General features: G+C 37.9%; 1 long non-coding RNA gene, 1 other non-coding gene and 1 pseudogene across 4 annotated transcripts in view; 2 read left to right on the forward strand and 1 right to left on the reverse strand.

Moving 5' to 3' along the window:
- Window positions 1-19,423: 19,423 nt before the first annotated feature.
- The window catches only part of LOC110129350 (uncharacterized), a 51,601-nt gene continuing 47,424 nt past the window's right edge, over window positions 19,424-23,600 (reverse strand). For 2 of the 3 annotated variants that reach the window (XR_011486867.1, XR_011486869.1), the window contains one exon: window positions 20,697-21,182. This is a non-coding gene — a long non-coding RNA (uncharacterized lncRNA). Of the gene's footprint in view, window positions 20,182-20,696; window positions 21,183-23,600 lie in introns of those variants that run through there. The other variant, XR_011486868.1, reaches the window with a different exon arrangement.
- On the forward strand, window positions 21,159-21,263 carry LOC139034521 (U6 spliceosomal RNA). The gene has a single exon (XR_011487067.1). It is a non-coding gene; the product is annotated as a U6 spliceosomal RNA (small nuclear RNA).
- On the forward strand, window positions 22,256-22,592 carry LOC110129339 (mitochondrial import inner membrane translocase subunit TIM14 pseudogene; annotated as a pseudogene).

Raw genomic sequence — 23,600 nt, forward strand, 5'->3', positions numbered from 1 at the left:
ATCAATGTCATTGTAGCCCAATGGCCCCCTTTCACAGAGGAAGACATAGAGACCATGGGGACTCTTTGATTTGCTTGAGGTCACACAGCCCAGTTAGTGGCAGAAACAGCCCTAAAACCCTATTGCAAAATCCTGGCTCCACCCGTACTTGGGAGTTTGGGAAAGTCACTTCACCTTTCTATTCCTTACTGTCCGCCCCAAATAAAACCAGGATAATAATACCTCTAGGGGCTTTGTGAGGATTCAGTGACATGGTGCATGCAAAATGCTTCAAGTATCTGGCACAGTACCTGAAGCTCCAATACTTTGGCCACCTGATGTGAAGAGCCGACACATTGGAAAAGACGGTGATGCTGGGAAAGATTTAAGGCGAAAGGAGAAGAGGGCAACAGAGGATGAGATGGATAGATAGCATCATTGACTCGATGGATATGAGTTTGAGCAAACTGTGGGAAACAGTGAAGGACAGGGAAGCCTGGTATGGTGCAGTCTGTGGGTCGCAGAGTCAGATACGACTTGGCGACTGAACAACAACCTGGCACAGAGTAACTGGCTAACTGCATGGGCAGTGGACTCAGGCTGCCTACATTCGAGTCCCAGCCCTGCCACTTACTTTTCTTTCTTTTTAAATTAATTCTTGCCTGTGCTGGGTCTTCTCTGCTGCACACTCAAGCTTTCTCTAGTTACGGCTCAGTAGTTGTGGTTCACAGGCTTAGTTGTTCCACAGTATCTGGGATCTTAGCTCCCAGACCAGGGATTGAACCCATGTCCCCTACATTGGCAGGGGGATTTTTAACCACTGGACTACCAGGGAAATCTCATGCCACTTACTTAACTGACATGTTGATCTAGTTACTTAACTTCTCTGGGTCTCAATGGTAAATGCCTAAAGTGATAATAGTTCCTACTTCATTAAAATTGCTGTGAGTCTTATAGTCAGAAAAATCATATAGCAAATTTAAACATTGCTAAGTAAGTAAATCTGAACAGTTCTCATCATAAGAAAAAATGTTTTGTAACTTTGTGTGGTGACAGATGGTAACGAGACATTGTGGTGATCATTTCTCAATGTATACAAATGTCAAATTACAGTGTACACCTGAAGCTAATATAATGTCACATGTCAATTATACTTCAATTAAGAAATTGTTGCAAGTATTAAATAAAAGACTATATGTAGCACACTTAGAATAATGCTTGCATGCTAAGTTGCTTCAGTTGAGTCCAACTCTTTGTGACTCTGTGGGGTGTAGCCCGCCAGGCTCCTCCATCCACGGCTTCTCCAGGGAAGAATATTGGAGGGGGTTGCCATGACTTCCTCCAGAGGATCTGCCCAAACCAGGGATCGAACCCACATTCTCCTGCATTAGCCAGGTAGGTTCTTTACCACTTGTGCTCCCTGGGAAGCCCCAGAATAATGCTTAGCACACATTAACTAGTATTAGTCAGACTAGAATAACCATTTTCTTACTTTCAGTAGCTATGCTTTACCCCAAATTCAAAAGTTTTAAAACCACTCATTTTCATATTTTTGAACACATGCTAAAATTCTTAAACATAGAGCCTGATGTTCTACCACATTTATTTATTTATTTAAAAGTCACATCATTGGTAGTCCCAGCTCCCAATCAAGAGAGGACATGATTCAATAATTTATAGCCTAGGGCTTCATCAAGAGTCCAAGGGTTTACACTCTCCAGTTTGCTGAAGAGGTCAGCAGCCCCTCTGTCTGCATTGTTCCATCTGGGATAATAATACTTATTTCTTTGCAAAGTGCTTTGAGACCTTTGAATGAAAAGTGCTATGTGAGCATAAGTTATTATCTCTTTTCCAGATATCAATTTTAGATTCAAATCCAGAAGCTCCCTAAAATAGACCACAGCATAAGCACAATCTGGACACAGATATATCTATCCTGTATCTTTGCGATCAGATAATACGCTCGTGATTCACACCAGCATTTGTTTTCTTTTCTGCATCATAGCCTTTCTAATTTTGATTGAGAAAAAGTAAGATGTCTTTCAAACTGAATGTTTTTGCTGTTTAACAATCAAGGATTTCCTCTCTGTTTTCCTGATTTGTGTATTTGGAGCTCTCTCCTGAGGTCAACAGGAACTCAGGTTGATTCAACTCTGGGGGCGTGAAGCAGGATGAGAAGAAATTAGCCTCTTACTCCCAAATCCTCAGGCTAGCGTACCTTTGAGTGTTCAGTTCAACCTTGTTTCTACCTCATAATTTCTAGTTCATGTGCATTCTTCATTTGCTTCCCAGACCCTTCCAATATCATCCAAGGTCAGAAATTTTAAGACTTCACTTTTCCTGAGTTTTCTTTAAAATTCACAAATTTATTTATTCTACCAAAAAGTATTTCTGGAAAACTGACTAGGCATACTGACCTAGATGCAAAGAAATAATACCCATTGTTGCTGCTAGAGTTAAAATCTAGGCAGTATTAGAATCAGGATCTATTATCTGTTGAGCTAGCACCTACCTAGGCCTTCCCTAGACCCCTGTACTTCTCTTCTCTAATGTCATCCCTTTGCCTGGGCTCAGTGTCCCACTGTTCACTCAGCTCTGCAAGTTCTGAGTAGAGAGTAGGCTTTGCAAATGCTAGGTCTTCGATATATTCTGAACATGAAAAACTCAATCACACTAATGGATTAATACCTACTAAGACCCAAGGCATAGCTCCTTAAGTTATGCCTTAGTTTCTAAATCATTCTATATTTTTCACCCCAAAATGAATCTTTTTATTTCCCCAAATAGTTTTGTTAACTGGTTCTTTTCAAAAATCTATTTGATTAAATATTAATTTTGCAATATATCACTCAAAACTATTTTTCATGTCTACTCTGGACCAAGCTTCATACCAGATGCTGAGAATGCAGATACAAGTAAGACCCAAGAAGTTCCTGCTCTTAAAGAGCTTATACTCTTCAAGGGAGAGAGACACTAGAAAGGAAACAAATACAGAAAATATTTCTGTAAGAGAAAAAAAAAGAGGAAGGAAGAAAGAGAGTTGTGGTATGCTTAGATTGAAAGTGACTAGGACAGAATACACTTGCAAGGATGGTCTCTCTAAGCAGGCAATATTTGAGAGATTTAGGATGGAGAGAAGTCAGCCACACAAAATTCTGGGAGCAGAGCATTTGAGGAAGGGCCTGAGGCAATAGCCAACTTGACATGATCAAAGTCTGGAAGGAAGGCCAATGAGGTTGGAGATTGCTATAAGAAGGGGAAAGAGTAGCATGGAATGAGGTTAGAGAGATAAGTAAGGATCAGACTTATACTGAGCTGTGCCAGCTATGGTAGGTTGGATTTTATTCTAAGTACAATAAGAAGTCATGAAGAACTTAAGTAGAGGTATTTCATGATCTGATTTACATTTAAAAGAGATCATTCTGAGATATGAAACAGAGACTGTATTGAGGAAAGAGTGGAACAAATTAGAGCAGTTATGAAGCTGTTACAGTGGTCTGGGTGGGAGATGACAGTGGTTTACACTGGGGTAGCGGCAGTAAAGATGAAGAAAAATGGATGGAATTCAAAATTTATTTGAAGGTGGAACCAGAAAGACTTGTTGGAAGATTAGATGAAGTGGGTACACAAAATAGAGTGATCAAAGATGACTCAATTTTTAGTTTGAACAACTGGACAGATGGTGGCACCATTGATCGAGATACAAAACAGCAGGGAATATAATAGGGCTGGAGAAAAGAGAAAATTTCATTTTTGACATATTAATATTGAGATCCCTTTAGACAGTCAAATGGAAATTCAATTATCAGCTGATATGTAAGTCTGGACTTTGAATGAGGGTCAGAGTTAGAAGTCTAAATTTGGGAGTCAACATACAGATATAATTTAAAGCTATGGCACTAGATAAGGTGATGAAAAGAGGAAGTTGATAGGGGAAGAGGATCTAGAAGAGCATGGCCCAATAAAATATATGTGATCCACATATGTAATTTTTGAGTTTTCTGGTAGCCACATTAAAAAAGTAAAAAGAAACAGATAAAATTAATTTTAATAGTCCAGTATATCTAAAATATTATTTCAACATGCGTTCATTTAAAAATTATTAGATATTTTACATATATTTTCATGCCAAATCTTTGAAACTTAGGGGATATTTTGTGCTTATAGCATGTCTCATTTCACACTAGTCACATTTCAGGTACTCAACAGCCACATGTGCATAGTGCAAGTTTAGAACTTAGCCCTGGGGCAACTCAACATTTAGAGGTTGAACAGAGAAGGAGACAGGAAAGAAGACTGAGATAATGGTGCCGGGGAAGTCAAGAGAAGAAAGTTGTTTTTTTCTTTTTTAAGAGACTGGTTAACTGTGTCCAATGTTTATAGGAGTCTGAGTAAGATGAGAAAGAGCCAAAGAATTCAACAGCATGGAGGTCACTGATGACCTTGACTAAAGCTGTTTCAGTGGAGTGATGGCTTCCTGGAAGGAAGCCAGAATGGAGTCAGTGAAAGGTAAGGAAGTGGTGACAGCCAGTATAAACAACTTTTTCAAAAAGTTCTGCTGTGCAGACAAGCAGAAAAAATGGAGCACTAGTTGGAGGAGGATGTAGAGTCGAGGGAGGGTTTTTCTAAACCAGGAGATGCTAGAGCATACTTGTAAGCTAACAGGAATGTTCCAGTAAGAAGGAGGAAATTGTTGTGGGGGAAAAGGGGGTAACTGAAGAGGGAAGCCCTTCATAAGACAAAAGAGGATGAACATAACAGCATAAAAAGAGGGGCTGCTCTTGGACAGAAAAGGTAATTGTTCAATTATAACGGACATGAGTTAGAGCAAACTCCAGGAGATAATGAACGACAGGCAAGCCTGGCATGCTGCAGTCCATGGGGCTGCAAAGAGTCAGACACAACTAAGCAACTAAACAGCAACAACAAGAAAAGCTATTACAATAGGAAGGAAGTTAGATTATGGATAACATATCAGAGTAGAGAGATAGATTTTTTTAAATAGATCTGGGTAATAGGCAACTTCATTTTAATACTGAGCTGAAGCCATAAGCAAAAAAAAAGATACATATATGCAAAATGCTAGCCAGTAAGAAAAAAGATAGTGTGTTGTAGAAGTGGAAAGGTGGGTAACTATATTCTTTTTCTTTTCATGATTAATATAAGCGAAGGCTCTACTTTTTTCAGGGTCTGGATTATTGGTTGTCCACCCTCCAGGGTATCCTTCTCCCTGGATCAAGTTATCTGGGAAACCAGTTTAGTAATCACTAGGTCTCTTGATGATCAGAGTCACAGGGCAAAGGTAATGGATAATCCTAAGTCATTTCATTAAAACTGTAAAAAGAGTTTGAGGAACCATCTCTGAAACAGGTAACAAGCTACATACATTTGTCACATTCAGAGTCTCTCTATCCAGAATAATCTTGGAAACAAAGGGTAAAATCTCCTGATCCAATTTACAGGACAGTCTGCCTGAGGCCTATTTAATCTTATCCCTATTTGAAAGTCCAGGCCTCTTCCATGCCTTTAAGAGTTCTGAAAGACTTTTAAAGGTGAAATGTATCAGGCAGGGTCCCAAGCAAGAAATAACATTCTACTCAAAAGAGTCCATTGAAAATAATTTTTTAAAAGGCCTATTTACAAAGATGTGGGCAGTTCAGGACATAACAAGTATGTAGAGGCAACCAGGGACGAGCAAGAATTTGCTAAAACTTCCCCTGCCTAGACATGCAGGGGCAAGGTAGAGAAAGTGTTTTGGGAGCCCAGTGAATGCTGGAGCCATGTAGAAGAGGCTGTCAGGCAGCTACTGCAGGAGCATAGCACCAAAGGAGGGAGAAAGAAGGGAGGAGAAACATCCTGACCTCTCTCTCTTCCTCTCTTCTTCCCACTCCTGTGCCAAGCTTCTGCTCAACCCATTTGAAGCCAGAGGGCAGGGGAACCCAGGTGATGTAACCCATAGAGGTCAGTGCTACATCATTCAAGCCAGGATAGGGAAGGATGGAGAATGAATGGGAAGGAATGGGCATGGGTCTGGGGCAAGCAGAATGCAACTAGCACAGGAACATAAGATACCCTTACCTGAAACAATTAAAGAAACAACTGTTAGAAAAACATATCAACATTAGGAATATCAACTAAATAGGACTACCTGGAGATGGTGGTTTAGTCACTAAGACTCTTGAGACCACATGGAGCCTGGAGGGCTCCTCTGTCCATGAAATTCCCTGGCAAGAATACCAGAGGGGGTTGCCATTCCCTTCTCCAGGGATCTTCCCAACCCAGAGATCAAACACACATCTCCTGCACTGCAGGCACATTTTTACCACTGAGCCATCAGGGAGGCCCAAAGAGGACCATGTATTGAGCACTAAGATGGGGAAATAGATGGGGAAACAATGGAAACAGTGACAGACTTTATTTTGGGTGGCTTCAAAATCACTGCAGATGATGACTGCAGCCATGAAATTAAAAGACAGTTGCTCCTTGGAAGAAAAGTTATGACCAACCTAGGCAGCATATTAAAAAACAGAGACATTACTTTGCTAACAAAGGTCCATCTAGTCAAAGCTATGGCTTTTCCAGTAGTCATGTATGGATGTGAGAGTTGGATTATAAAGAAAGCTGAACGCCAAAGAATTAATGCTTCTGAACTGTGGTGTTGGAGAAACTCTTGAGAGTCCCTTGGACTGCAAGGAGATCCAACCAGTCCATCCTAAAGGAAATCAGTCCTGAATATTCCTTGGAGGACTGATGCTGAAACTCCAATAATTTGGCCACCTGATGTGGAGAACTGATTCATTTAAAAAGACCCTGATGTTGGGAAAGATTGAAGGTGGGAGGAGAAGGGGATGACAGAGGATGAGATGGTTGGATGGCATCACCGACTCATTGGACATGACTTTGAGTAAGCTCCAGGAGTTGGTGATGGACAGGGAAGCCTGGCATGCTGTGGTTCATGGGGTCACAAAGAGTCAGACGCCACTGAGCAACTGAACTGAACTGAACTAATAGAGCACTAAATATGTGATAGAGATGAAGGGAGGGGAGAGGGAAAGCTGAATAAAACTAGTTAATTCACAAAAAGACAATAGTAACTTTTTGCTTTCATTAATCTTTCTTACCAGAGCAGAGGTTTGGAGAAGAAGGGGGGAGGATTGATTATTTTGTATTTTATTTTATCAAAGAAAAGACTTTATTTTCCCTTTATTATGTACAAGGCAGAAAATCCTAGAGACAGAAATATTTGGCTTTTGGACAAAAGGGATCCTGTGTAGATTTTCATATCCTCTTATCCCAGACTCTCTCCACCTGCACCACTGGAAAGAGACCTAAACCTCCAGGAGACAGTGGCTTACTGAGGCTTAAATGTAGACAAGAGCCTGATGCAGACATCTGAGGTCATTAAGCTTCTGTCACCAGATGGACACAATCAAACAAAAAGCAATATAGCATTGTGGTTAAGAAGGTAAGCTCTGAAGTCAGATTGCTTAGATTTAATGCTTGCTCTACTACTTACTAGCTGTATGGCCTTGAGCAAGGTACTCCTCTTTTCCTCCATGCCATCTGTAAAATGGGAATAATAATAGTATTTATTCCACAGAGTCATTTTATGAGAATAATATAAAACACTTCACAAAAGCGCTTAGAATACTGTCTGGCATTGAGTGAGTATTTTAGGTTGGTGCAAACGTAATTGTGGCTCCTGACTGAATTTTAAATCATTATAACTAGGCTCAAACACATCCTATTAATCAAAATAGGAACCATTAAAATCACCATATTATTGCCAATGAGAAATGTTTGTTTATTCTTATAGCATAAAAATTTGTGCTTTAGGATTTGACAGTCTTGAAAAGCATTTTCTGCCTTCTGCTGGTTGTGGAAGTGTTTTCCCTGCAAAAAGTTGTCAAGATGCTTGAAGAAGTAGTAGTAGGTTGGCGAGAGGTCAGGTGAATTGTCAAGATGCTTGAAGAAGCAGTAGTAGGTTGGTGAGAGGTCAGGTGAATATGGCAGATGAGCCAAAACTGTGTAGCCCAATTTGTTCAACTTTTGAAGCATTGGTTGTGTGATATGCAGTTGAGTGTTGTCATGGAGAGGAATTGGACCCTTTCTGTTGATCAATGCCAGCTGCAGGCATTGCAGTTTTCCGGTGTATCTCATCCATTTACTGAGTGTACTTCTCACATGTGATGGTCTTGCCGGGATTCAGAAAACTATAGTGGATCAGATGGGCAGCAGACCACCGAACAGTAACCTTGATCATTTTTTTGGTGCTTTCTTTTGGAACTTCTTCTCAGGCCAACCACTGAGCTGATCATTGCCAGTTGTCAGTATAAAATCCACTTTTCATTACACATCACAATTCTATGGAGAAATGGTTTGTTGTTGTTGTATAGAATAAGAGAAGATTACACTTCAAGACGATGATCTTTTTGATTTTTGGTCAGCTCATGAGGCACCCATTTACTGAGCTTTTTCACCTTTCCAATTTACTTCAAATGCTGAATGACCAGAGAATGGTCAATGTTGAGATATTCAGCAACTTCTCATGTAGTTGTAAGAGGATTAGCTTCAATGATTCTCTTGGTTAGTCATTGTCAACTTCCAAAAGCCAGCCACTAGGCTCCTCATCTTCAAGGCTCTCGTCTCCTTTGCAAAACTTCTTGAACCACCACTGAACTGTATGATTATTAGCCGTTCCTGGGCCAAATGCGTTGTTGATGTTGTGAGTTGTCTCCCCTGCTTTACAACCCATTTTAAACTCAAGTAAGAAAATCTCTTGAGTTTGCTTTTTGTCTAACATCATTTCCATGGTCTCAAATAACTATAAAATAAGCAGCAAGGAATGTCATTAGCAAGAAACCATAAAGCAAGAAATGTACATTAAAATGATGTATAACATAGCCACATTATTTAAGAATGTATTCCCATATCAAACAGCAAACCTTAACAATGCAAAATTGCAGTTACATTTGCACCAACCTAATACTGAAGAATATTATTATTAATAAAGTCAATTTTCTGATTACAGAGTATTTTGCAATTTCATTTCTCTTGAATAACCTGGTCTTGGTATCCTCTCCATATCTTTAGATTTGTCTCTGGAAACCTCTCTGTCTCTCTCTCTGTCTCACTCTTTTAAGCACACACATGCACACACACACACAGTAAGTAGACAGTGGAGTCCTCATTTATACAAAAGGTTAGTATACTTTTTAATTCATTCATGTGCTCATACAGTTAACTGAGCACTTATTATGTTCTAGGTACTGGACTAGCAAGGAGATCAAACCAGTCCATCCTAAAGGAGATCAGTCCTGGGTGTTCATTGAAAGGACTGATGCTGAAGCTGAAGCTGCAATACTTTGGCCACTTGATGAGAAGAACTGACTCATTAGAAAAGACCCTGATGCTGGGAAAGATTGAAGGCAGATGGAGAAGGGAACGACGGAATATGAGATGGTTGGATGGCATCTCCAACTCGATGAACATGAGTTTGATCTACCTCTGGGAATTGGTGGTGGACAGGGAAGCCTGGCATGCTGCAGTCCACAGGGTCGCAACAGTCAGACACAACTAAGCAACTGAACAACAACAACTGGACTATGTGCTGAGCACAACATAAAAGTGAGAAAAAACACAGGCCCTTGCCCTGAGGAGCTTGTGATCTGATGAAGGATACAGACACTAATCAAATTACTACAAGTAAACACTGAAAGATAGGTCAATGATAGGATCATTAGCAAATCATGATATTACAGCTTCATTTTTTCAGTTTCTAGAGAAAAGAAAGTGAGCTTCTGTGCTGTGCTATCCAGCAGGGGAGCCACTACCCACATGTGGCGGTTTACATTTTCATTGTAAGCAATGAAAATTAATAAATAAATTTAAAAATCTGTCCATCATTTGTCCTTGCCACATTTCAAGTGCTCAAGTACCATACATGACTAGAGGCTACTGTATTAAACAATGAAAATACAGAAGATTTCCTGTAGAAAAAATGTGCAAAATGCATGAATAGGCAATTCACAAAGAGATATATAGTTTTTAAACATATAAAAACCTATCCAATTTCATTCATAATAAGAGCAAAGTCAATTATTAAAGCATATTGAGATATCATTTTTCATTCGAGTCACAAAACAACCAAAAGCTTGACAGTGCACTCTGTTGGCTGCGATAAAACAGATCCTCTTATATATTGCTGGAGGGAATATGGCAAAACTACATGCAAATTAACCCTTTAACATAGCAATCCCATTTGCAGAAATTTATCCTGAAGTCACACCTCTGATAAAAACACACATGAACAGGATTATACATTATACAATTATTTGTAATTTTAAGATAATGGAAACTCCTTAAATATCTAAGTGAAGGAACTTGTTTGAATAAATGATAGTGTACCCATACAATGCAGCTGTAAAGAATGAGCAAGATCTCCAGAAGAACTGGCATGGAATGATTTCCAGGAGATATTAAATGAAAAAAAGCAAACTGCAAAAGAGCACATATAATATGCTATGTTTTGTGTGAGAAAAAAGGGAAAAACAAGAAAATATGTATTACCATCACAAAAAGAAACATACGAAAGATAAGCCAAAAAACAACAAAGTGTGTTTCCTATAAGTAATAACGGTGAGGGAAATAAATAGAAAGGAGTAACCCTTCTCTGAGAGTAAATTTTTATATAGTTTTGACTTTTGAAAGCATGTTAATATCTTACATACTCAAAAATAAATCAATGAGAAGGGAGGAAAAACTAAAACCAAAAGCCAGTCAAACAAATGAACACAATTTATTTCAAATGAATACCTCAATCACACTAAATGGGAATAAAATTTAAAAAATAACTAATGCAAGGAACTTATGGACACGGTATATCCTAAGTTTTAAAGAAGGGAAGAGAGAGAAAAGTGCAAACAAATCTTGAATTCTTTTTAGTAGGATTGTTAATTATAGTGGTATAGGCAAAGCAATTCTGAAATGATTTTAGACATAACTTAAGATTGAACAAATTGTTGGGAACCAAGTTTCTCACTGTGGAAGAAGGGATATGTAGGTATAGAATAGGGAAGACAATAATCCTGTAGATATAGGTTAGAATTAGAGAAACTGGTGTGAACTCATTATTACAAACATGAATATGTGTGTATACATGTTTATGTCTGTTCCCTGGATACACACACACACACACACACACACACACACACACAGAGGTGTGTATATGTGCATGTGTACATGCTCAGTTGTGTCCGATTCTTTGCAACGTTATGGACTGTAGCCTGCCAGGCTTTTCTGGAGGGAATTCTCAGGATTTCTCAGGAAGTTCACAGGATTTCCCAGGAAGAATACTTGAGTGGGTTGCCATGGCTTTCTCCATGGAATCTTCCTGACCCAGGGATCCAACCCACTGACTGGATAGAACCCACTCAGCACCAAACTAAGTAAACACAATAATGCAAGATCAAGCCCTGCATTAGGAGGTGGATTCTTTACCACTGAGCCACTCGGGAAGCCCTATACATATATATACATGCCTATATTTCCTAGCTCTGGCTGTTCAAAGGAAAAAATAGCCAAAGAAACAAATACAACCAAATAGAAATGAGCATGTCTGGTTCCCAGATTTTAGTTTCTAATACCATTCCCCACTGAAAGGAACCTGAACTCCTTTGAGAAACGACTGATTCCAGGGCTGGGGGAATGTAGGTATTAATACAATTGGAGCATCTTGTTATGCCAGATAGTAAGTGCTAGAAGGTTATGGGAACACTTTGCAAGGACATGGTGGCCAAATTGAAGAGGTTCCCGTGGACCAAATTTGGGACAATTCGAGCACCAAATTAAGAAAAACAATAATGAACTACAGACCACTGAAAAAAATAGCAATCCATGAGTCCACAATCATGGACAGATGATAGATATCAACAGACAGATAGATTGGAGAGTGTGCTAAGTCACTTCAGTCATGTCCAACTCTTTGCAAGCCCAAGGACTGAAGCCCTCCAGGCTCCTCTATTCATGGGATCTTCCCGGCAAAAATACTGGAGTGAGATGCCATTTCTTACTCTAGGGTATCTTCCTGATCCAGGGATTGAACTCGGAGATAGATAGATAAATAAATGGGGGAGGAGGGAAATCTCTTGATTAGAGCAAACTACTGAGGGCCCAAAGTCAACTCGTCCACTAGACAAAGTGTCTAAATCCCATGATACTTTTAAAGGCCATTTTTTTTTTTTGTTTCTTTTAAAAGAAACAAAAGAAAAATAAATGTAATAACAACAAATCCAGCTTGGATCATATTTTTATACCAACGCAGTAGTAAAATATATTAAATTAAATTTTTAAAAAAACAAAAAACAAAACAACAACAAAAAATAAATAAATTTTTATGGAGTGAGGGACCCATGAAAGCAAAAGAGCATAGGGCTCATGAAAGTCATAATGCAGCCCTGTGGGGGACAAGTGGTAAATGTGGACAGGGTGCTAGATGGAAAATCATCATTTGGCAACATTCATGGTAGATTCAAGCATGATTCATCAATAGATGCTAAATCCAAGAGAAATTTTTGGTGAAGAATAGGATATTTGCATGGTCTTAAATTATCTCTACCCTCTACTTTTTATTAGTTGCAAGGCAAAAAAAATTAAAAGATAATTACACAGTGGAGAAAGTGGGTGCCACCTTGACTTCTTGGTCAAAATTAACGGAGTATTACCTGTGAGGGACAGACGGACATCATGTGCCTCCAGCTGTAGTATCCCGAGAAGGTTACAACATCATCTATGCAGGATCCCTACTCCAAGTGTATAATAATGAGGAAACATCAGACAAACAGAAAACAAAAGGCGTTCTAGTTTTTTTTAATGGCGCCATGGAGGAGTTATATTCTTGAAAAATGTCAATGTCAAAAAAGACAAAGAAAAGCTGGGAAATGGTCTAGATTTAAGGCAGCTGAAGAGACATGGCAGCTAAATACTGTTGCATAAAAACTGACCCTAAAATTGAACCTGTCCTAGGAGGAGAAAAACCTATAAAGAACAGTATTAGATTAATTTTAAAATGTGAAACATAGACCATAAATTAGATAAATGTATTCCATCAGTGTAAATTTATGAAGTTATTATCTATAGAGCAAAGCCCTATTTTACAGAAATATATGCTGAAGTATTTAAGGGCAAAAACTATGATGTGTATAACTTACCTCAAATGGCTCAGGAAAAAAAATGCCTCCTTAGACAGCAAGGAGATCAAACTCGTCAATCCTACAGGAAATAAACCTTGAATATTCATTGGAAGGACTGATGCTGAAGCTGAAGCTTCAGTACTTTGGCCACCTGATGTGAAGAGCCGACTCACTAGAAAAGACTCTGATGCTGGGAAAGGTTGAAGGCAAAAGGAAAAGAGGGTGGCAGAGGATGAGATGATTGGATAGCATCACTGACTCAATAGAAATGAACTTGGACAAATTCTCGGAGATGGTGAGGGACAGGGAGGCCTGGCATGCTGCAATTCATAGGACTGCAAAGAGTCAGACACAACTTAGCAAGTGAAAAACAACGTGTGCGTTGTGTGTGTGTGTGTGTGTGTGTGTGTGTGTGTGTGTGTAGAGAGAGAATAAATGACAAAGCAAAGGAGATAAAATTACAATAGGTGACTCTCTGTAAAGAGTATATGAATGTTCCTTGTACTACTTTAATTTTTGCAACTTCTTATAAGTTTGAAATTATTTCCAAATAAGTTTTTTAAAACTTATAAAATAAAAAACATATTAGAGTGTCACATATAGATGTATAATTCATACTGTATGCATAACATTGGCTGGACTTTTCACATTATAGTTTCCCATGTTATTATATAACCTTTTAATCTATCATTTTAAATGTCTGCGTAACATTCTATCAAACTGACACTCTACAGTATACTGGGCCATTTCCTTATTGCTAAGCATTTAGACTATATTCAATTTTTCCTGGTTTAAACCATGTTTATAATGGTTAAGCTGAAGAGCTGTAGAACCATATTACCTATATCCAAGTCTCAGCTCTGTGCTTTACTAGCCATGTAGCTTTGACTAAATTACTTATCCTTCTATCCCTCAATTCTCTCCAGTCAGACATAACAGTATTTACAGAGGCTGTGAATATTAGATGATATGCTCATGTAAAGAACTTACAGTTGTGCCTAACACATAGTAAGCACTCAATAGATACTAGCTTTTGTGTAATTTTTTGTGTATTCAGCTTTTTTGGTTTGAGGAGAAATCTTTTGCAATATTAATAGTTTAATATAAAGGCAATACTGATATTTTGGGGTATGGAAAAAGATGCATAATATAGACACGATAATGGCAATATTGTGAACAACGAAACCAATCCTTGCTTTAACTTTTTTTTAAAGTGTAAGGGGGTTCATCTAATAAACAAAATCACATCTGCTAATCCTAAAGTATACCACTAGATGGCAGTATAACCAATTAATTGACAAGATTAATTTAGGTAAATTTCAAACTTAAATTTATGAATTCCCAAAATAGAAACAGGTTCTTTGAAAAGAAGTGTGGTCACAGCAAACACATTAAGTCTACGGCTGGTGAATCAGTTGAGGTACATCTGTCCCAATACCTCACTAGGTGTTAGGTTGGCCAGACATCTCTGAACTGATTTCATCTTTCCTCTGACCCATTTCCACTCAGCTTAAAAACATTTTCCTCTTTCAGGCTTTCCCATCTCAGTAACGGCACTATTGCCATCTATCTATGTGCTTAAGGCAGAAACTAAAAGTCACTCTACTGCGGGCTGTGGGACTTTTTGTTATTGATTTTCTAGTTTTGTTATAGTAAAAAAAGAATGTAGTCCATATGATGTCAGTTATTTTGCTATTTCTCTGCAGAAATAGCAGAGACTGGCTTTGCAGTTAAATGTTGTAAGTTTTCCATGTGTACTTAAAAAGAACATATAATATCTGTTAGGTAAAGGATTCTGGCTACATCCATGAACTCAATCTTGCTAGGTGCTGTTCATATCCTCTATATCCTTGTTAACATTTTGTCTGCTACTTCTGTTCTGTAGGAAATGTAGTTTAAAAAAACAACTCTCCCACTGAAATTTAAAATTTATTTCTTAAAATTTTGTCAGTGATATTTTTGCTTTATATCTGTTGAAGATAAATTGTAAGTTCACATATAGATTCAGAATTGCTATATCTCCTTGGAAGGCTATTTTTTATTACTTTTTAAATCAGTTTATTCTTAACAATACTTTCTACGTTAAAGTCTGTTTTGTCTGGCATTAATATAACTGCACTAGCAGCAGCAGCAGCATTCTTTTGGGAAATATCTGCCCATCATGTATTTTTTCCAATCATTGGCTTTCAACATTTCTATGCCTTTATGTTTTAGCTATGTCTATGGCAAATACATACAGCTAGATTTTTTCGCTTCTTATCTAATATAAGTACTGATTTTAACTGACAAGATTAATGTATATATGAACTGAACTTAAATTATTGACATATTTGGACTTATTTCTATAATTCTGTGGTGTGTTTTTATTTATAACGGATTTTAACTTTTTTTTCCTCCTTGCATGCCTTTTATTGGATAGTTCCAGTTTTATTTATTTCTCTTTATTTACCTTTATTGATTTAGAGCCTTTATATTTCTATCCTTATGTAATTATTCTTCTGTTTTTAACAGGAACATTAGAAAGTCTAAAGTTAATTTATTAAAACTTTATCTCCAATGACTTTTCCTCCTATTCTGCTCACTGTTGCTATCTAGTATTTTAGTTTTAACATCCTCTCAATCTAGACTTTAGTATCATTGTTAATGTCATTTACAATAAGTGCTTATATAGATATGCTCACATGTTTAACAATTTTCTTGCTTACCATTACTTCTCGATAAAAACTCTTCAGTAGCTTCACATTAGAAGGAATAATATCCAAATCCTGTGCCAACACTTCACACGATCTGGTCCCTGCCTGCTTCCCTAACCTCCCATCCGTCACTCTTCCCCCTCGCTCACTGCCCTCCAGCTATAATCTTCTTTTCTCAGTTTCTGGAACATGCTATCATTGAACTCCAATTTTTTCCCGTACCTCAAATCCTATCTATGTTCTTTTCCTTCAGTTCAGTATGGTCTCCTTTCTATTCTCCCTATTGCTGGCTCTCTCTCTCTCATTCTTCTTGGCTTAAATGTTATCTTCTCAAAGAAGTGCTCTTTTGCCACTCTACATGGATTAGGCCCTCCCCACCCCATAATTCTCTGTAACATCCCTGTTTATATTTCCCTTACGTACTTATCTCACGTCATAATTACATATTTGAATATGTGTTTTCTTGCTTGGTATCTACCTCTCTGATTATATTTGACTGTATAAGAACAGCAGCGGGAGTAAAAAAAAATGTAAATGTGAATGAGAATTATTTCAAAAGAAGGACTGAACATTTTTTAGATCAAATTAGATGAGAGGGCAAATAGAAGGAGATGTTAAATGTAATTAGGTTTCCCTTTTGGAAGACTGTAAGATAGAGATACCACTTGACAGAAATAGAATAATTGGGAGAATAACTTAATTTGAATGAAATTGAGGAGGGAGAAAATCACTTCTGCTTAGAAATATATATGAAGGCTAAAATAACAGTGGGTCATCTCTGTGAAGCTATCACATAGACAATCTGAATTATGGTAGTAGAACATAGGTATGAGGTCAGAAATGGAGACATAATTTTGGGAGTAACTTACGTATTTTTCATCACTTATCAATTTCGTGTTCAATTTCTCCTTGAGCCATTCCAAACCTTCTGCTTTATATTATTCAATAAAAATTTTTCCTGGCTCTGTGCTAAATATAAGGACACAATAATTAACTAAGATGGATGCTTCACAAAGGGGGAGAAATGATTAAATAAGCAATTGTAATAGAGTATGATATACTACTCACCACAGGGATTAGATAAGCTTGTTATTAGGAACTCACAACAGGAAAAGTTAACCTAGTCTTGGGGTCAGGGAAGGTTTTCTGGGGGTGGGGAAGTGATGCTTTACTGAAACGCAAAGGAGAATAAGGAGATACTCAGGAAAAAAAGGAAAGAGGGAGGCTCCTTATGTGAAGGAAACATGTATGCAAATCCTGAAAGCAAGAAAAACCGTGCAGCTCAACTATTGCTACTTTCGCCCAGAAACTATTCTCTACCCAGCCATCTAAATTTGTTTTTCAAGTTGATTGAGATATAATTTATATATAGTAAAATTCATCCTTTTGTGATGTAAGGTTCTACAAATTTTGGCAAATTTGTGCTGTCATGTAACAATTATGACAATCAAGATATGTCATATTTCTGTCACCCTAAATAGTTCTGTCACACTGCTTTTTACCTCCCCTACCTCAGCCCCCTTGCCACTGCTGATTACATTTCCATCCCTATAGTTTCCCTTTTTCCAAATGTTGTATAAATGGAATCATACAATATGTAGTCTTTCGAATCTGGCTTCTTTCACTGAGTATAATAATGGTGCTGCATGTATCAGTAGTTTGTTCCTTTATATTGCTGAACAGAACCCATTGTACAGGTGTACCACAATCTGTTTCATGTTAATGGACATTTGGCATGTTTCCAGCTTTTGCAAAATATGGACAAAACTGCTATAAATATCTCCTTAGAGGTTTTTTTTACAGAAGTATAATTGGTTTACAATACTATGTTAGTTTCAGGTATAAAGAAAAGTGATTCAGTTATATATATATATATATATTTTAAAATAGTTATATATTTCATATTCCCATAGAGTTTTTTCTGTGGATGTAAGTCTTCATTTCTTTTGAATAAATACCTCAGAATGGGACTGTTATGTCACAGAATAAATGCATGTTTATCTTTATAGGAAATTACCAGAGTGGCTGTACCATTTTACATTCCCAAAACCAGTGTATGAGAGTTCCAGTTATTTTGAATCCCTACCAGCATTTGACATCAGTTGTTTGTTTCATTTTATTTATTTTTTAAGCCATTCTACTAGGATTTGTAGTGATGTCTCATTGACACTTTAGTTTGCATTTTCCTTATGACTAACTGTCTCGAGCATCTTTTCATGTACTTGTTTGCCATCTGTATACCTTCTCCTGTGAAGTGTCTGTTTAAATCTTTTACCCATTTTTTTTCTTTTTTGGATTATTTTCTTGTTATTGAGTTTAGTGAATCTTTTACTAAAAGACTTCAGTTTACCAGTACTTTATCAGATCTGCAATTTGCAAATGTTTCTTCCTCCTGTGTGCCTTGTCTTCTCATTTTCTTAGACTGTCTTTTAAAGAGCAGAATTTTCTCTCTTATAAAGTCTAATTTATTAATTTCCTCATTTTTACCCAGTATTTTAATCCCATTCCTTTCTAGAACAATCTTTTTCTGCCTACCATCATGCAGAAGTTTCCCACTTTTTGCAAAAATCTCCATTTACTTCCCTGGTGGCTCAGACAGTAAAGCGTCTGCCTACAATGCGGGAGACCTGGGTTCAATCCCTGGGCTGGGAAGATCCCCTGGAGAAGGAAAGGGCAAACCACGCCAGTATTCTTACCTGGAAAATCCCATGGACAGAGGAGCCTGGGAAGCTACAGTACATGGGGTCGCGAAGAGTCGGACACGACTGAGTGACTTCACTTCACTTCACTTGCCATTATTGTCCATCCCCCATCATCACTATCCTTTTTCTCCTTCATTCCCCTGCCAAATATTTGGAATGTATGTTCTCTAGAATGCTCCATTTACTTACTACTTAGTCATTCCTGAAAATCCCTGAACATTTGCTTCCATCCACACCACACTACCATAGCTAACCTCTGGATGTCACCAAAAAAACCTCTTACATGTCTATTCCAATTTCTAGACTCTAATCTTTTAGCTTAACCCTTCCTTCCAAAAATTATTTTTTAACCTCTTACTTTCAACATTCCCAAAAAGTCAATCTAAGTTTGTGTAGTAGAGGGCTTCCCATGTGGTGAAGAATCTTCCTGCAATACGGGAGACCTGAGTTCAATCCCTGGCTTGGGAAGATCCCCTGGAGAAGGGAAAGGTTACCCACTCCAGTATTCTGGCCTGGAGAATTCCATGGACTGTATAGTCCATGGGGTCACAAAGAGTCAGACACGACTGAGCGACTTTCACAATCACTTTTCATAGTATCCCCTTAGGGGTTAATCCAGTTATGGAATGCCATATAAACAAGGGTTTCTTTACTGAATAAATTCAACTTTTTTTGGCCTGAATTCAGACAGAAGCAGTAAATATGCAATAGGTGTTACATTATTTACAGGTAATTAATTCTCTTAAATGAGTTGACTATCACCACTTGTGTTTTTCAATGACTTCACTCTTTTTAAAAATCTATACTCCTATTAACATAAATTTCAATGCAACCCATGACTGATTTTTTTAAAATAAATTCTGAATTTAGAGTCCACATGAGTGAAATTTGACTCTAGCTATTTTATTGTATTATGATATATATGTTCATTTATAGTCTGTATTTGGAAGAAATACAATCCAGGAACAATCTCCAAGCACAGGGAGAGAAGTAGTTATAAAATTGCAAAGTTTGTTTCTAATATTTATTAAGTAGAGAAGCTGAAATACAGTAAAATAATTTTCCCCCTAAAGTCAAGTCATAAAGAGGCAGTGCAAAGAAATTTCAGTTTTGGTTTTACCTCATTGGAATCATAAATTGCAAATAGTTTGTTTCTCTCAGGTATTCCCCTAACCACCACTCTTTTCCTTTCCATTTGCCTTCTCTTTCTTTTTTATTTCCTCTAATTAGCATAATGACCAGACAATATGACTAAATTAAGTCATTCATTTCTCTCCACTCTATGTCAAGGTAATTACTTCTGGTTACCCTATTTTCTGCTGGCTTCCCTTTACCTGCTGAACAGTCTGCTTTCAGATGGACAGCTCCTGCTTTATTCTTGGACAGAGCAAAGGCTGAAATTTTCCTGAAGCTGATTCGTGCCATGAGGCCAGGCTCAGGAAATCAGTGGTCTGAGGTCTTGTATGTTTGTAGCATGAGAATATCAATACACTCTGAGCATAGTGGGAGGCAGTATCATATAGTGGACACAACTTTGGTGTTAGAAAGATCTCAATTCAAATTAATCTTGACTGGAAAATAAAGTCAATAGATCCTCTGGAACATATTTCTTCATCTCTGAAAGAGAGATTAATAATATCCACTTTAACAGGAAACAGGAGTAAATAATCTGATACTTAATAAGCACTCAACACAATCTGGTCCCTTCCTTTCCTCTTCAACAAGTTCTTTTAATTGAAAATGACTTTTTAAAATGTCATCCTTTCATGGTCCACTGATGCAAGGCCAATCCTTTGGCCCTTTCCATAGGATACACTGACGTGATAGGGAGATGAGGGGATATACTGTCTCCTGAATAGATTTGTGTTTTAAGAACGACTTTCAGGAAAGGAATTTTGATGTAGCAAGGGCAGTGCTAGCGGCAATTTCAGTATTATGTTCTGGGAAATCTAAAAGTTCTATGAGGCTTCTCTGAAGACATGAAAATAGGAAACATTTCATTTCTGCCTGCTCTATGATCTATAAACACCACCTAACAATAGAGTCCTTGGTCATCAGCATTCAATTGCACTATTTGGCATAGAAAGAGCTTAACTGGTTTCTGTGAAGATCGCACAGGAAATACAAGTCTATGAAGTTCAAAGCACCTTATAGATCTTTATTTTGTTCTGAAATATTGTGCATTTGTTATATGAAATAAATTACACACTAACATTAATTTGAAATTCTTTTTGTCAGATTAAGAGTACACATGATCTTTGACTTAATTATACTTCTAGGAATCTCTCCTAGAATATACTCATATGTGTGTACAAACATGCATGCAGAACCATATGTACTGCAGCGTATTTGTACCAACAAAGAGCAGTAAGAATTGCTTCAGTATTACAGAATAGTCATATAATAGAATACTATAAATCCATTAAATGATAAACAATCATTAATCAGATAGCAACTACATGCTCAGAACCTTATTGAATGCTGAAGGAGAATGAAAAGAACTATATGTCATGATTCTTATCCTGGAGGAGTTTATCACTTGGTTGAGAAGGGTCCAAGATGCACAGATCCCCGGCTTAAAATTGTATGTCTTCATGCTCGCTTCAGCAGCATATATACTAAAATTGAAATGACACAGAGATTAGCATGGCCCCCTGAGCAAGGATGACATGCAAATTCATGAAGTGTTCCATATTTTTTTAAAAATAAAAGAATAAACTAAAAAAAAAAAAGTCTGCTACGTGAGTCAACATTTTGGTTTGTGTTCTTGAAGAAGAATCTTCTGGACCAGAGCATGGCAAACTACAGCCCATCAGCCAAATCCAACTCCTTGCCTATTTTTGTAAATAAAATATAATTAGAACACAGACATGACCATTCATTTATCTATTGTCTAGTTTACTTTCCTTTTTAAAAAAATGTTTATTTATTTACCTGGGTGCAGCGAAGTGCCAGGTCTTAGTTGCAGCACTGGGGATCTTGAATCTTTGTTGCAGCATGCAGGATTTTGAGTGGTGGAGTGCCAACTGTTAGTTGTGGCATGTGGGATCTAATTCTCTGACAAGAGATGGAACCCAGGCCCCCTGCATTGGGAACGTGGATTCTTAGCCACTGAACCACCAGGAAAAGTCCCTAGGCTACTTTCCTTATACAGAGTTGAATAGTTGCAACAAAGATCTTATAGCCCACAAAGCCAAAACTATTTACTAACTGGTCCTTTACAGGAAAAGTTTAATCCTCTTGTAGGCCTTAAAAAAAACCTCCTTAAAAAAGGTGTTGGTGGTGCTCTGTGACTACCCAGAGGGATGGGGGGTAGTGGGAGATAGGTTCAAGAGGGAGGGCACATATGTGTACTTAATGGTTGATTCACGTTATTGTACGGCAGAAACCAACACAACACTGTAAAGCAATTATCCTCCAATTAAAAATAAATTTTTTAAAAAGTCCAAGATTCACAGGGAAAAAAATGGGTTGGAATTAAGGATTGTGGTTTTAAAATATGGCCATAAATTCTTCGATACGTTTTCCTTTACTAGGTGAAGCTGAATCCCTGGGACACCCATGTGTGGGCAATTTGTGCTTGCTGGTGGTGGCCGCATTTCTTTCTGAAAGAGGTGTGGAATTGGTGGCTGTGGCCTCTGGCTTAAATGAACCACAGTCTCCAAGGAGGCAGGGGAGCTGAGCTGGAACTATGGCCAATATAGTGGTAGCAGTTAGACTGACCATTGTGCAGGTCGTTATGCTTTGCAAGCCATGAGGCATATGGACTCTCAAGTAAAACAGACTTTTCACAGTCTATCCAAGTCTGCCTTCACCAGTGACCATTACAGAGATGGGTTTGAATGCAAAGTGACAAAATGAGAAGCAGCATTAATATTAGGTTTAAGTCCTACTGCCAAAGAAAAAAAATAAGAGATGCTCATCGATGAATTGTGCATTTAAATCACCCAGACAAGACAGGATCTCCTTAGATAGCAGTCAAAATCAATGAAGCTAAAGATTTACTAGAAGCTCAAGCTAGAAAATGAAGTAAATGTATGATGAATTTTAAGTCCTTATTCATTTGTGTACGTGAGTACCAGTTTTTTATCATAAAATACCTCAAAGCTCCAAAAATAAATAACTAAAAATAAAAGATGAAGCTTAATTATCTTCTGAGTATGGACTGAACCTAGTAACTTCCTTCTAATAAATAGAATGATGTGCAAATAAGGGTATGTGAATCCTGACACTAAAAGATGTCCTGATCTAATCCTGATCATAAAAGATGTTACAGTCTTCTCCTTGCCCTCAGATCACTTGCTGGAAGAAAGTAGATTGCTGGAAGAAAGTCGATTGCTATGTTGTGAGGACACTCAAGTAACCCTGTGCAGAGGTCCACATGGCAAGGAACTGATACCTCCTGCCAGAGACTAGCAAGGAACTGGGCCTTCTACTAATGGCCACGTGAGGAAACCCTCTTGGAAGTGGAGCCTTCAGCTCCAGTCAAGCCTTCAGGTCGCTGGAGTCTTGGCTGATGTCTTCACTGAAACTTCATGAGAAACCCTGACTCAGAACCACCCCTGTTAAAACCACTCCTGAATTCTTGACCCACAGATACTGGGAAATAATATCTCTTGCCTTAACCTGCTGAATTTGGGGGTAATTTGTTATTTGACAATAAATAGCTAATACAGACTTAAAGCTATAGATGCTCTAGAGCAGCAGGTCTGCAAACTTTCTCTGGAAAGGCCAGATAATCAATATTTTAGGCTTTTGAGCCATCTGGTCTCCATGGCAACTACCCCACTCTGCTGTCATAGCAGGAGGGCAGCCACACACAATAGGTAAACAAATGTGCATGGTTGTGTTCCAATAAAACTTTATTTACAAACACAGGCATCAGGGTTGTGGACCATAGTTTGCCAGCCTCTACTCTAGAGAATCAAATTTTAATGATATTAAGCAATGATTAGAAAGGAGTTGTAGAAGCTGGGGAATTTCTCAGCTGAAGGCTGCAAAACCAACCACCAAGGAAAACCCTGATTAGAAAAGGG

Source organism: Odocoileus virginianus, chromosome 3 (genome assembly GCF_023699985.2).
Source record: "Odocoileus virginianus isolate 20LAN1187 ecotype Illinois chromosome 3, Ovbor_1.2, whole genome shotgun sequence".
NCBI lineage: Eukaryota > Metazoa > Chordata > Mammalia > Artiodactyla > Cervidae > Odocoileus > Odocoileus virginianus.